We start from the raw sequence: 15,677 nt of genomic DNA on the forward strand, positions 1-15,677 counted from the left end.
GGTGACATGTGCAGCTGAAGCAGAAACCTATCTGCTGGGGAGAGGACGAGAAGGTTTCTTTCAGTCTGAGGCCCTGGGACCTGAGCTGTGATGCCAGATGATGCTTTGTAAGGTTATCTTCCATGAAATTCATTCTACAGTCTAGTTTCCACTGACCGCAATGGTAATGCACTTCCTAATTCAAGACATTGGTTTGAAATGTATCATATAAATGGACCATATTCTGGTAGGATAGTGCCTCAGTCTGTGTCGCTGGGCAGCTAGACCTACCCATTTGCTCCAAAACAGCTTGGTGAGGACTGTGTGATTAGGGACACCAGCCCAATGTCAAAAACCTTTAAACAGATGGTGAGATGTAAGGCAAAACCTGTCCTGGTATACACTTGAGAACCCATTAGTGTTCACAATGAGAGCAGGTAACACTGGAGCCACTCATTCAGTGTTGTGGCATCTCCACCCTTGGAGATATTAAAACCTGGATAAGACCCCAGGCAATTATCTAGCTTTGAAGTCAGGCTGCCTTGAGAAGGTTGGGCAATCTGTCCTTCAGTGGCCCTCTCCAGCCTGTTGTTTCTGTGTTGCTGTGATGGATTTCTGAGTATGCAGCATGGTGCCATTATCCACAGTGGATCTTGGAAAAGGGGCTTGGAACTAGATGTTCTTAAGGTCCTTTCCAACCCTAACCATTCTATGATTCTGTGATTCTGTACTCTGAATTACGTATCCATTCACTTTAGTCCTCTACTGGTGCACTGCAACAGTTTCTCTATAGGATAACACCATGACCTTGTGTTCTGAAAGTACTGAGTTGATGTTTTAAAAAACATAGGGAAATATCGTTGAAGTAAATGAATGTTAATGAATGTGGGATTTGGAAAATGCCTGAAGAGTCCTGTAGCTGTAGTGGCTTCCTTTATGTACCCTTGCAGTACACTGTAAGCTGAGTATTTCACATTAAAAAATTGCTACTTGATATGATATGAGCATAGATTTGAATTAGGTGTTAGGCAGAAGTTCTTACCTGTGAGGGTGGTGAGGCTCTGAAGAAAGGTGAGATTCCAAGTCCTCATGATCATGCTTTAATGAGAAGAGGGAGGTGCTTTAATGGTAAGGAAAATATTCATGTAAGCAAAACTAATTGCCACTGCTTAGCTTTAGTGATTACCTCATTTGATATTTGCTCTCAAAAACACACAGAAAACACTTATTCATACAGACAGAAATCTTTGTTATGTATCTAGATTTAAAAGTTGGTCCTTCAGCACCTCAGTAGTTTTGACATCCCTCAGAAAACTGTTTTTATGTTTCATATTTGTATTGCACATTGCTCAGCTTTATAAATACAAAATGCAATGCAACACAGCAAAGCACTGTCATCTAGCTGAATAACTGCAGCTGCACCAGGAGAAAGGACTACCTAATTTAGATGAAAAGCATGTGACAGCTTTTGACAGAGAGGAAGATAAAGACAAGATACTCAATGAGTGGCTGCTCATTGATGTATTAGAGCTACTACAGCATCTGGTTTGAACACTGGGCAAGCTTCTCTTGTAGGAATGGGTAAAGCAGTGTCAGTGGTTTATGTGAACCAGTTCCTACTACAGAAATTCCAGTGAGTAGATGCATACAAAGAAATGGGTAGTGTTGTCTACAGCAGGACTCCCACTCTGCTCTCTACATGGATTGTGACTTTCATCTTGTGTATCTGAGAAAGCTTGGAGCAAAATGTTATGGAAAATACCCTCATATCTTTCAAATACTGAAGTCCAGATGTTCTGCTGGAACTGATCACAGTACCTTGCTCAGAAGGTATCTTAGCTCCTGCCCCTTTCCTTTGATCCAAAGCAGAAGGAGGAATGATTACATGACTGACTGGGATTGAAAATAACTGATGCTCCAAGCACAATTCTCTGTTCCTCTCAAGACACAGGATGAATGCAACTGCAAATAGTAACCATCTGTAGCAGGCTGGGAGAAATTAGAAGGAAATGGAAATTCTTCACCCTTTGGACTTTATTTTAAACTCCAGGACAAAACTGCTGGAGGCATATACTCTAAGAAACCTTTTATAGTGTTGAGTTTTCAACTCCAGCTGCTTCCCAAGACCTCAAATCTGTCCCAGCTGCAAAGCTCATATGACATGGCTGTTAGCTTGATTGGGAGGCAAACCAAGATGACTCCAAGATACATTAATGAAGTAAATGATGATGTTACAGAGGCTAGTTTAACATGTATTGTGAGAAATGGATTCACTCAGAATCTGGAGAGGACTGTGATCTGAAAAGATCTGTACTTCCCTAAAATTGCTACCCCTCAAACCTCAGAATTCATTCTGAACTTTAATCCTATTTGGAACCGTAATACATTTGGAAATAATAAAATCCAGGCACCCTTTACTTTTTATTAGGAAGGGTAAGCATGGAAAGGAGTATCTAGGTCCTTTGTCTGAGGAAAGGAATTTTCCATCCATGTCCTTCAGGCAGTGACGTGGTGACTATTGCCTAGTGTGAACTGGGAAGGGAGTCACATATCATGACCTTCAGGGCAGTCAGTGCCTGGAAGTACTGGCTTTGGCTGGCAGGTTTGCAGTGGTGAGAGGGGATTGGTGGAACTCTTGCACTGTAAATTTGCTTATGGGCAAATAGGACACATCTGTAACTTTCATAGAAAGCCAAGAATGTACTGTTAGTGTAATTGAAACCTTAATGATCCAGTTCAAGATTCATTAGTAGTCTAGATGGAATTGACCTTGATGATTTCTTCTTTTTCATTTGTGGTTTTATATGTTTGCTGTCATGCCTTTATATTTTCCTTCTTTTATTCCTTGCTTGTTTCCTTCCTTTCTTTCATTCCTCCTTCTCTCCTTCCCTCCCTCCCCTGCAGCTTTACATTACATGTGGATTTACTATATGTGATGCCTTTCACATACTTTAAATAGCATTTCTGTGTTCTCTGTTTCCCTTCATCCCAGTTTTGTCCATCTCTAGGTCTGTGTTTCCTTAACTCACCATTGATTTATTTATAGCCTTGGTGGTCTCTTGTACCCCTAATATTTCCATCCCATGTTTATATTCCTGGATCCTATGTCTCCAGTACTCAAGATATCTGCTGTAGTACCAGGCCTGTGTTTCTCTGCATTATATCATTGCCCATTTCACACAGAATTACTGCTTGTTACTGCTGCACTATCAAACTATGGTTATAGCATACAGAGATAACAGAAGTAAAATGGGTTATCCATAGATAACTGCCCATTTAGAGAAATTGCTGCCATGGCTAAACCAAGTAAAACAGAGCTGGGGCAGGTCAGGAGAGACTGCAGCTCTGAGGTCTGCAGCCCCTCTGCAAAGCTTACAGCCTAGTACTAGCACAGCTAACTACCCAAAAACCTGCTCCTCTTCCTGCTGGTGAAGATGACCACCAGTTGGAGGTTGGACTAGATGGTCTCCAGAGATCCCTTCCAACCCTAATGATTCTGTGATTTACACGGGCAAAACTGCCAGTGTATTTTCACAAGTTCCTTTTAAATCAGGTCTAGAAGAGGCTTTCTGTGCGTATGGTGTTTTCATGCACACATTCCCATATTCCTTACCTGCACATTGCATTTGTGCATGTGGTTTAGGGTTGTCAGCACTTGAGCAAGGAGCATCAATCAGTATAGTTTTTCTAACAGGAAACTCCTAACTCCTGAAGATGCCTGACTTGAAATGATCAGAAACATTAGTCAAACCCTGCAACAAAGCCCTGAGATGACAGGCACTGCACAGTGGTGCCTTGCAGCACTATGTGCCACTTTGCAGGTAGGAAAAGAGTCTTGATCAAATGAGTCCTTGCCAGCACTGCCTTTTTAGGATGCAATTCAATCAGAGCTCTGCCACCAGACTGAGTGCTATCACATGCATGTGATAACATATCATCATTAGTGGTCAAAATTGGAACATGCATGGCCCAGAGAGCTCAAGCACATCTTGGCTACTGCCTGTGTATTTGAGCAAGCACTATCCTGTCCTATGCCCAGAGGAGAAGGGACTTCAAGGATGTGGTCAACCAATACTACTTCTGGTGTGAAATGAGACCAAACAGAACCAAAACTGTTTCTTTCGAAATTCAGAGGAAAAAATGGATCAAGAAAAAAAACATCAAAACAATCCTGTTTATTTATTTAGGCATAATCCAACCTAAAGAAGCCCGTAACCCAGTATTGCTTGCTTATAGTCTCTAGGTACGAGATAGTTTATACGAATGAGTAACGTTTCCACGGTGTTATTGCTAGACAGGAGAATCCTTGAACAGATTTCCCTCCTACTCCATTGCTTTCTTGTTTTTCAAGTGGCTTTTGAAGAGATGATGCTCCCCTGTGTTTGTATTTAACTGTCATCACCTGCCCACACAATGGATCTTTTTCATTTAGCAGAGAAAAAGCTCTTTCCCTGAACGGGGTAATTTTTGGATGAAGGTCCTTTTGAATTGCTGCTCCTTGTGGTATCCTCAGCTCTGTACAGCACAGGTGAATGTTTCCAGTTTTCAGCTTTGTCAAGGGAAAGATTGCTACAGACTTCTGCACTAAGCCTTATCTCTTTTGTTACACTCTGTAATTGTGTTTTTCCTTTAGCCTCTTTTCTTTAAGCACTGCTAAGGTATTTTGTCTCCCCAGAGAGAGACAATGCTCTATTAGATAGTGCTTGAAATTAAGAATGCTTTTTAATTAACAATTTCATAACGTACCTCATTTCTAAGTGGAGAGGGAGATCCCACCACTCCATCACTAGCAGACTATTTTTGTCCCCAGCACACGTTCACAGTCTAATAGAGACAAACTCACTCTTTCAGTCAGCCTTGTCAAGCTCACTGTGTGTGTACTGAGCACTTTCTGGACACTGCTGAGTGCAGTGGGCTGGCAGGGAAGAACCAAGGGCTTTGGCAGGGTTCAAGACTGGAGCGTTGTGAGACTCTGCTTGGTCACTGCCTTGGAGGCATGCATGGAGGGAGCCCCTCCTGGATCCCACTGGCTGGGGCTGTGCCTCCCTGACTGGCAATTTCTGTGCCAGATAGGGCCACAAAAACAGATTATGTTTTGTTGAAGGTGGGTTTTAATTTCTTGAAAAGCTGTGAATAGAAACATAGAGCTGGGCTGGGTCAGCCTGGAGAAGAGAAGGCTCCATAAGGGGAGACCTGAGAGCAGCTCCCAGTGCCCAAAGTGTCTACAAGAAACCTGGAGAGGGGCTTTGGACAAGAGCCTGTAGGGACAGGCCAAGGGGAATGGCTTTAACCTGCCAGAACAGGGGAGACTGAGATGAGCTCTTAGGCAGAAGCTCTTCCCTGTGAGTGTGCAGGGTGCCCAGAGAAGCTGTGGCTGCCCCATCCCTGGCAGTGTTCAAGGCCAGGTTGGACACAGGGGCTTGGAGCAAGCTGCTCCAGTGGAAGGTGTCTGTGTGCATGGCAGGGGTTGGAGCTGGATGAGCTTTACGGGCCCTTCCAACCCAAACAAGGCTGGATGCTGTGCATAGCAGAAATTGCTGCAAAACGTTAGCAGGTTCTTAACAACAAAGGCCTAAACAGCTTGATCCTGTTGAAGGAAAAGGGGCTTCACATTAACACTTACAGTCACCTCAGAGCACCATCCTCCCCACACACAAGTGACAAAGAGAAGGTTTGTCCCAAGGGATCTTGCACTACTGGGTTTATCAATCAGAAGATTTCTTTGTACCTAGAGTAACTCCAGAATGACTTCACGTGGAGCAAAATCATGTTTTACTCTGGTTCTTCAAAAGAAAAGAAAATATGAGGGTTTAAACCATGAATACATCTAAAAAACAAAGTATGTCATCTACAATAATGTATTCACAATATTGTCATTCTGATTAATTTCTAAAGTGTTAAGAAATATCTGCATGAGAAAATCTTTGTAGTTTTAACTTCTTTAAAAATAAAATCACCCATTCATGATGTAATAATGAGTAAGCAGTACAAAGTGATCTAATGCCCATTCTTCTGTATCAAACTGGCTTTCATTTTTAATCATAAATGCTGCCAGTCTGAGCTTTTGAATAGTTACAGTTTTCATCAAGCTGACTAGGGGATGTACTCAGCCTTGGGAGAAGGAAAACATATCACTTCTTTGCTCTCTTTTCAAAGGCCAGATCAAGACTTTTGCACCTGTACTAGGAAAGGTGTGAGATCCTCATCACATGAACGCAGCAGCACTTCACCCTGTGTCTTTGGCATCTCAGTTTTGCATCCTTCTGAGGCTATTGACAGCTATTAGGGGGCACTCATTCACTGAAGAAGTTAAGGGGGCTTTTCAACCTCCTTGCCAGACCTCTGACATGCAGGCAAATAAAGAATTCAAACAAGATGGACAGCAGCATTTGATGCAAGAGCTAGAAATGTAATTACGTTGTCAGTACCCTCATTGTGAAATTTCCAAGGCATATGAACCAGCAGTGTAGTTAAACACTGCTATTCAGTTCAGGGTACTGAGAAAGTGGAGCCAGAGTTTACTTGGAAGTTGATCTTCATCATTAAATTGTTATCAGTAACTAGGGTTTAGAACTAAGAGATAGGTATGGCTAACAATATGAAAAAAGCCTTTTATTCTCCTTTTTGGTTCCCTCTCCAGCACTGTATATGAAAAACTACAAACTTTGAAGTCCTGAAGAAGTCCCTGGTGTGTTCAGTTCTTCAGATGAACATTTGTCTTTAGGAAATAGGAACGTGTGCTGTATCATTAGCTACACAAGTAGTAAATTCTTATTACTCTTAAAGATGCATGAGCTCATTCCGTCATCATAACTTCAGGAGATGCCCACAGGTTAGAAATCACCACAGTGGATTTACAGCTATTGCTAACAACACTCACCTGCTAATGACAACACACTAGAGAATATGTGTCCACCAGAATAAATGTACCTGCTCCTGATGTTTGATAGCTGATTTTCTTATCCATAAACCCCCCAGACCATTCCACCCTGGTTTTCTTGTAGACACTTACTGAAAACATTGAGGCAAAAAGGAAGATGTGAAGGAAAGATGTGTTCAAAGTTTAGGTTGACTATTTCTAGCTCTAAGTGTAAACTCTCATGTTAACATTGTTCTTGTTCTAGAAAGGGCAGCTGGTATTTTGATACAGATTTTTCTCTTTGACTTTTAATGTGCTATTAACATCCTGCCAGAGGTGATAGTTCTGCACATCAGGAATATCTACTAATACCTACTGTTTGGCAGACTGGACTAGTCCTTTTGGGAAGTTTCATGTTTTCTAGTTTTACCGTTTTCAGGACCAAATCACAGGAGTGAGCTTGGTGCCTCCTAAGTTGCAGGTAAGTAAGAAACCTTTACCTTACAATTTTTAACCTTTTCGAGTTCTGAACTGCACACAAAGAGTATCTTCATAAAAATCTCCCTTCCAGACCTGCTCCAAACTTTATCTTTAGGTGGCTGCTGCTTCAAAATTGTGTCCTTTTTTTTTCAGTGCCATATTATTTTTAAAGGCTGTGGAGTACTTTGCTTCAGTGTTTTGTGTCCTTTGGAAATTGTCCATCCAGTTATGGCCAGTTGTGGTGATAGAGATACTAGTGTGGAGATGGTAAGAGACAAGTGGAAGCCTGAGACAGTAAAATGACAAATATGTACTATATTAAATTATAACCTTTCTGAGTTGAGCCATTTTCTCCTCATGTAGGCTTTTTGCATTTAAGTCTTATACCTCTCTAGAGGTTCCAAATGGTAGGAAGTATAACTGATGTTTGGAGATATACGATGTGATATCTGCCTTTCTTTGATGCTGTCCTTTCAAGAATTTCTGTATGTATATGTCTTAGCTAATACAAATCTCAAGTCCCATGCTTCACATGGCTTTATGTTAGCCATTTCCTATGGCAGTTTATACCAGCTGAATTGTGTCCCCCACGCATGTTTATTAAAAGCTTGGCCAAGCACCTATTTAAAAAAAGTATTATCATTGTTGTTATTAATATATATTAATAGTAATTATTATTATTAATAGACCAGTATGAATACTACTACTAATAAAAGGATAGCAACAAATCTGGCACTGGCTTTGCTTCTAGATAAAACCCATTTGTAATCTGAATAAATGGTTTCTAACATACTCTTGCTGTTAGGCAGAATTCTGCTCCAAACCCAGATAATCTTGGACTCTAAAAAGGGAATTGATGCCTTTCAACTGTAGAAAAGCCTTTTTTAGCCTGTTAATTTTTATAATTACCACATAATGTTTCTTTGAACATAATCTCTCTTGTGTCTCAAGGCAACTGTGCTTAATGTTCAGCAGCCCAAGTAAATTTAACATGGTAAAATCATGGCCTAATCAGATATACCTGGTGCGTGATGGGTGGGAGAGAGTGTAGGAGTGCTAAAAGCCATAGTAGTGTTTTTAATATGTGTTAATATTTAGTGAGTTTTAGTTGCTTGTTTGATGGGAGAACATCACACTCCTAATTTATTTATCATGGGTTGACAGTTTCTGGTGTGGATTCTTTCTTTGCTTCAGTTTCTCAGCTTCCCCATAAACAAAGCATTAGTCTGTCTTAAAAATGAAGGTATGTTTGGGTGCTACCACACCTCTTCATGATGTAGTTTTCAGAGAAGGAATGGATGGAGTGATTACACCAGTCTTTGGCATTCAGAGAAGTGTTTTAGCTGTTACCTATTCAATAAGACCACTTACAAATCATCTTTGCTGGAGGAGTCTGACATTCTCCAAACACACATGCTACACCTGTATTTCCTTTAGCAGAATGCCTAGAGCAGTTCCTAAAGGAATGTTGTTCTTTTTTCATGTTGTGTGTATAATGATCAGGCTGTAGCATCACTATTAATTGCTGGATTTAGGAGCCAGATATTGGCACCTTTTTAATGAGGTCTGCCAGGCAACATGAGTGGGTAAATAGCTGCTTTTGCAGAGAAAAATAGATGTTCCTTTCAGCACAATCATAGGAAGGAAAAGGGAATTGAGTTGATTTTCCACAGGTGGATGTACTTCAGAGACATCCCCAGAAAGGGCACATTACTCTGAGTGTGAGAGGTGCAGTACTACTGGGTATTTACTACACAGGGTTGGCATAATCCCTATGGATTTTACATTCACTGGGGGAGGGGGCATGAAGTTGATTTCTTTTTGTCTGCAAATTTGGAGGATTGAACCTTCTGGGGAAGGTTCCTATGAAAAACAGAACTGGAGGGGCCCATCCTTAATAGGTGCTGAGCACCTCCCATGCTAAGGACATTCTTTTCCTTCTTGGTTAGAATGCAGCCTTGCAGGAGGTATAGTCAGTGGGCTGATTCCTACCTCTGCTTTCCTCACTGTGTCTGCAGCTGGGGGCACACTGTCCTGGAGGCAAATCTAAAGCAGGAGGTGGTGGTGGGTGGTGGGTTCAAGTGCTGGCCCACACTAAAAGTCTGTTTCATGTGAAGGTTTGTTTTAAGATGAGATTTCTTGAGAAGCCGGTGCATTCCTGGTGCTCAGTAACTGCACTGTCTGATGGGCTGGAAACCATGCCAGCACCTAAGGGTGCAGGCAGACAGGCAGGGGAAGCGTTACCACCCAGGATCTTGTCTGCAGCTGCATGCTGCACAACTGGAACTTTTCAGTCCCTGTTCTTTGCCAGCCCAGCTGCTCGTCTGAGTGCTCCCCCACTGCTTGGGCATCCCCCAGCACATCTCAGGCTGGGAAAGGGTGGCTGCACCCAGTCAGAGGTGGTTGTCTTGGCTGTTAGGAGCAAATCCCTGAATGCCTTAGGGAACTGTAGAAGAGCTGTAGGTGGAGGGATGGGTTCTCATCTGGTTCCCATTAGAGCGCTGGGGTGGTTCTACTGAGTTGCACCAATGTACCAGGGGGATCTTCTGGCACTGAGCCTGCTCTGGGGTCCTGTGGGTTAACACACCTTGTAGAGGCATGTGAGGAATTACTGGAAGCTTTTGAGGAATATCTTCAAGGCCAAGTTGGACAGGGCCTTGAGTAACCTCAAGCTGGGAGGTATCCCTGCCCGTGGCAGGGGGCTGGAACTGGATGAGCTTTAAGGTCCTTTCCAACAAGAACCAGGCTGGGATTCTATGATTAACTTGCAACACGGGCTCATGGAATTTAAAAATGTGACCTTAACCTCTCCTTGCCCAGATGGGCATGTTGCTCTGCTGTGGGTCCACTGGTCTTTGCTATACTTTGGACTTGGATGTGTTATTCACAGCAGCAGCAAGCAGGTAAGTGGAGATTAGTGAATGAACCTTTTGCCCTATCTTGAAAGCTACAGTAATACAAGTGCTGCTCTCAGTTTTGTGTTTGTACAGTGTTCAAGCTAGTGAGATTTTGGCCCAGCCAAGCCGCTCAGGGTTGCTTCAGGAACAGCAATAATGATAAACTGTGTTGAGCAGATACAGACAATTGCCGTGGTGACAAGAATTGCTTTCAAAGTTAAACTGTGTACAACTAATTGAGGTCTAATACAACCACAGAAGCTACAATTTTTCACTTTAAAATTCATGAGGATGGGTGCCAGGGCCCACGAGAGCAGCATCTGCACCAGAAGACCCAAATGAGGTCAGTTTAAATGGTGAACATTGTCCATGAGACCTGAGCTGAAACTGTTCATCTCACTGCACCAGAGAGACAAGCTGGCCCTGGGATGGGCGCTGCAGGCTGCAGGCCATCCAGCTCTCCAGCAGATCTCAGCAGATCTATTTATTAGTGGTTTGAAGGAAAATGAATTTTCCTCCTCTTCCTTCCTGCCCTCACATCAGTCACTAATAAAATGCACATGGCTTGTTTGAAGGCTTAGCCAGTGTTGGCATTTGTACTTACACTGACAAAATGCTGGTCTGTGCAGAGCATTGGAGGAACATTGTTCTGACAGCCCATTGAGTTGTACATTTCCAAACTCCCCTGCTTAATGTACCATGGGCTGCACTCTGCTCCCTCCCTGCGCTGATGCCACAGCCCCCAAGCTGCTCACTGCTGGCAGTGTGCCCAAGGACCCTCCTTGCAGCACCGGTGCACAAGGGGCTCTGCTCATTGCTGGCTCCAGGACCCTCCTCACAGCACCCAGCACACAAGGGGCTCTGCTCATTCTGGCTCTGCTTCAACATGGGAGCTCTGCCTGTGGCAGCACACAGGCTCAGAAAAGTGGCTCTTGCAGAAACCATGCTATCAATCGATGTTAAAAAAGAGGCAAGGATGGGGCAGGGCTCACCAATGTGTACTCCTGATGCAGAAAGGGCTTTTTCAAAGGGATTGCACTTTGACAGCAGTTTGATGGTGCAATTGCATTCCTTGAATTTGCATTTTTATGTTAATGTAAGCTACTCATGAGGCTTTTCCTATAGCTTAATCCTGGAAAATGTTAAATTCAGTGTTTCCTGAAAAGCCAGCAGTAAATAAAACCAGCCACTATCCCTAGTCCTGGTTTTGTAATCCTGGAGAGTTTACCTTTATAACACAAAGAAAACCAAAGCAGAATGTGGAAATACAAACCGAGCATGCCAGAAACCCCTGGGGAAGCCTGTCACTTACAAAAGGAAAGGATGAGCTGAAAACAGATCATTAAATATTGAATGTGAAGTAATGCATAGTATGTAAAGCACTAAGAAAAAATCCTTAGCATATTTGTGGAGCATTTTGTGAACATGAGAAGCTTATAAGAAACACACACAATGTTTCATGCTGACAGTTGAATGATGGAACTGAGTACAATCACCCTGCTCCAACAGCAAAACCCTCATGTCTCCAGACTTGTTTTGTTGCACCGTTTGCTTATAAGCGTGTTTTATTGTTCAGTTGCAGACATTCCAATATATGGCTTTTTTCCCCTCCAAACCCCAACCAGTGGTGCTGTAAAGCAGTGCTCTGGGGGCTTAATCCCTGTTACAGTCACTCTGGCTTTCTTTGCCTTACCTTGAGTAGTCCAAAGAAAGTAAAAAGGAAAAGAAAAAGAAAGGCCAGCATCATAGATTAATACGGATACTGCAGATCTATGATAAACCTCTATTAACGTGTTTGGTAGCTGGGTGAGACCTTCCCCCTTGATTTTCTCATTTTAAAAGGAGTATCTCCCGGTATTGCACTTGCTGCTGGAGATTACCAGTACCTCCCTCACTCGTGTTTGATCAGAGCTGGAGAACTTGAACTGGTTTTTCTAATACATCCTTCTTGAAATGAAAGATCGGACAGGGCTGAATAGAGTTGATTCTATCAGGCAAAGCATGGAGGTGTTCACTGTGGAGTGTTAGAGCCTTCGGGTGGTTCAGGCTGGGGCGGTGTGCAGGGGTATTTCATAGACTCCCAGACTGGTTTGGTTTGGAAGGGACATTAAAGCTCATCCAGTTCCAACCGCTGGCAATGAGCAGGGATGGTCTCAGCCAGACTGGGCTGCTCAGAAGCTGAGGAGTTCATTGCTGCCCTGTTCTGTGTGGGCTGGGCCAACATGGGGCACTGGAAGAAGGAAAAGCTTGTGCATATTGTTGATATGTCTGAATTACTGCAGCCTTTCTTACCTACAGTACCCAGTGTGCAGTGCAGCAGTGACTGCTCAAGCCATACTTCAGGTAGTTATTCTGTAAGTTAATGATGGAAGAAAGAGCTCAAAGTAGAGCAATTCCCCATGAGCATGAGTCCAGCTGTTTCTCTGTGTTGTGAAGTCTCCCAGTGATCCCCCGCAGACCTCACGGTTAAGCTGTACCAGTGGGGATTCAGTAGTGCAAGAATCATAGAATGGTTAGGGTAGGAAAGGACCTCAAGATCATCCAGTTCCAACCCCCCTGCCATGGGCAGGGACACCTCACACTAAACCATGGCACCCAAGTCTTCATCCAACCTGGCCTTGAACACTGCCTGGGATGGAGCACTCACAGCTTTCCTGGGCAACCCATTCCAGTGCCTCAGCACCCTCACAGTAAAGAATTTCTTCCTTATATCCAGCCTAAACCTCTGCTGTTTAAGTTTCAACCCGTTACCCCTTGTCCTATCACTACAGTCCCTAATGAAGAGTCCTTCCCCAGCATCCCTGCAGACCCCCTTCAGATACTGGAAGGCTGCTATGAGGTCTCCATGCAGCCTTCTCTTCTCCAGGCTGAACAGTTTTCCTTCTCTAGCTTGTTCCCAGCTTGGACCTGTTCAGTCACTGGGATCAGCTGCTGGAAGCTCAGTGTCTTCAGGAGCAAGAGGAACAGAAGGAGGGGCTCATTTACCCCAAGCAGTGCCGGAGGGTGGAGGTGGAGTGGGTTTTAACCCAAATCCAAGTCTGATTTTGTAATTTTGAAGCAAATCCTGACAGGATCCCAGCAGGAGCAACCAGGCTGGGAAAGGTCACCCTTACCCCCCCAGCCTGAGCCTGAGTCTGGGGGCAGCTCTGCAGGAAAGGTCATGTGTTGGCAGCTGGTAAAGAGCAGGTTAAAAGCCTCTGAGCTCTGCCACTTCTAAGGCAAAGTGAGCCGCCTCCAGTGCGGGTTGGTGCTTCTCTCCAGTGTCGTGATTAATTGTTCTGGTCACCATTCAGTGAAGGATTTGCAGTGCAGCGCAGTGAACTCAAGTGACCTAGAAATAATTCCCTAACACAACCTGACGCTCTGGCTTGTATTCTCAGAGAGATTTATTGTTTTACTCAGGGAAGATCTTCATCAAACACTCCTCTGTCATTCCAGGGTAGCTGGTTCCCCTCCTGCAGTACCAAATAGCTTTATGTACACAAGGTAATAGTTTCAGCAACTGAGTGTGCTGGGACAGGGATTTTGCTGGTGGAGCTCCAGAGATGCCCAGAGGTGCATCCTGGCAGCAGGAATCTCAGTTGTTTCTCAGGACTGAGCCCTGGGGCAGAGCCATGCCCCACCATGCTGTGGGACCCGCTGGTTCCAAGCCATTGCCTCAACTGGTGTTATTGGTCCTGCCCCAGTGCCAGTGCTGGTGGCTGAGCAGGGGTCACCTACTGGCTCTATTGGTTGTAGTTAACGTTACCTGACTGCGTGTGTGGGGAGAGCAATGTGTACTCACCTGCAGGGAGGGCAGGGCTGTTAAAATGTGTTTGCAGATGGTATTGCCAGGGATGTCTGGGAAACCGTCTAGTAGATGAAAACAAGCCTCCTTCTTATCCTTCTCTTTATGTTAAACTTGTTTAGATGTTCCCAGGATGCTTTAGAATAATGAGCAGAAATTGCACTGACTGAAGGTAATAAGACAGTGATTTGTTCCAGTCATCTTCATTCTCCTCCCATCACTGAGTGTCCAGGTTGGTAAAGTGTAGAAGAGGGTCCAGACAAAAATGCGATGTGTACGTTCTGGCTATTTTTGTACCCACTGTTACTTTAAAGTGTTTATAAACACTTTTCAGCTATTTATATCCCAAGACATGTAAAGCAGCCATTCCAACATGACTGAAGCACCATTGCTGGCAAAACACATCAGGTTTTGCCCTCATGATAATGCCTGAGCCATCCTGTCCTGCTGTTTTAGGCAGCATTGGGCACCTTTAGCACCATCGTGTACTTATGACTCACAAATAATTCACAGGATTACTTCAGCCTTTTTGATACTCAGAAATATTTGCCACTGATTTTAATGTGAGACCATTTGCAAACCTGGGGAAAACAATGATCAGCTCTTCAGCTGCAAGATACTATTAAGGTCCCCTCATCAACTCATGAACTTTAAAATAGGGTATCTTGAATGAGTGCATTGGTAAATTAAGAGTGTGTGTTTGTGTGTGTTTACATGGTTGTGTGCTCACATGTGTGTGTGTGCTCATATGTGTGAGCACATGCTCACAGCTGTGTCTCTTCATGTGCACAGGGGTCAGCTTGAGCTGCTGAATGAATGCCACGTGTTTGCTCAGAACAATATTGCAAAAGCCACCAACGCAGTTCTGTAGCCCTAAAAATCAATTGGATTTCTGTGCTAACCAAGGGGAATAATTGTTCATTACCCAGCACTGTCAGCAGGAAAGAAAGAGTGGCAGAATTATTGGCTGGCCTCAACTTGTAGAGGCAGGGCTGCCAAGTGGCAGTACTCACATCAGCTTCATCAGAAGCCTGAGCTCTGTGGCAGGACTAATGTCATGTCTCACTTTACCCCATATAATTCCCCTTCATGCTCTGACCCTTTTCATTAGTTTAACTTCATAGGAAGAAGAGAGGAACTATGGAAGCTTTAGCCTGGAAAAACATGCAGGAAAAATGGTAATGAGGGTAATGACCACCCTCCTGCCTCAGTCTCATCAGTTTTAGTTAAGCTATTCCTAGGCAGCCTTTAGAATGTAAAGCCTGGTGCCTTCCTTCTCACTCTGATGAGTGAGGGGTGAAACCGGTTAATTCATGGTGGTGTGGCACCCACCCACACTAAGGTAAGAGCAGCAGCTACAGCGGGTTGGCAGCTGCTGCAGCTTGTGCTTAGTTGGAGTTGATCAGTTTGGATTCCTGGGAAATGAGACTTTTGTGGCATTGCTTTCCTCCCCATGGCTGCCTGTGCATGTTCTTTTCTAGGCAGCTACATAGCGGATTTGAGACTCCTCTTTGTTGGGAATCTGGCAGGAAGTGGAAAGGACCAAGACGTGAATGTCCAAATGTTTCAGTGCAACCCATTGCTGCTGTTCCCTGCTGCATTCAATGGCAGGTACCATATGAGGTTGTGGCCAAGGAGGGGTGTTGGCAGGAAGGAGATGCTACTCCATGCTTAC

The sequence above is a fragment of the Melopsittacus undulatus genome, chromosome 9, assembly GCF_012275295.1.
Source record: "Melopsittacus undulatus isolate bMelUnd1 chromosome 9, bMelUnd1.mat.Z, whole genome shotgun sequence".
NCBI classification, from domain to species: Eukaryota; Metazoa; Chordata; class Aves; order Psittaciformes; family Psittaculidae; genus Melopsittacus; species Melopsittacus undulatus.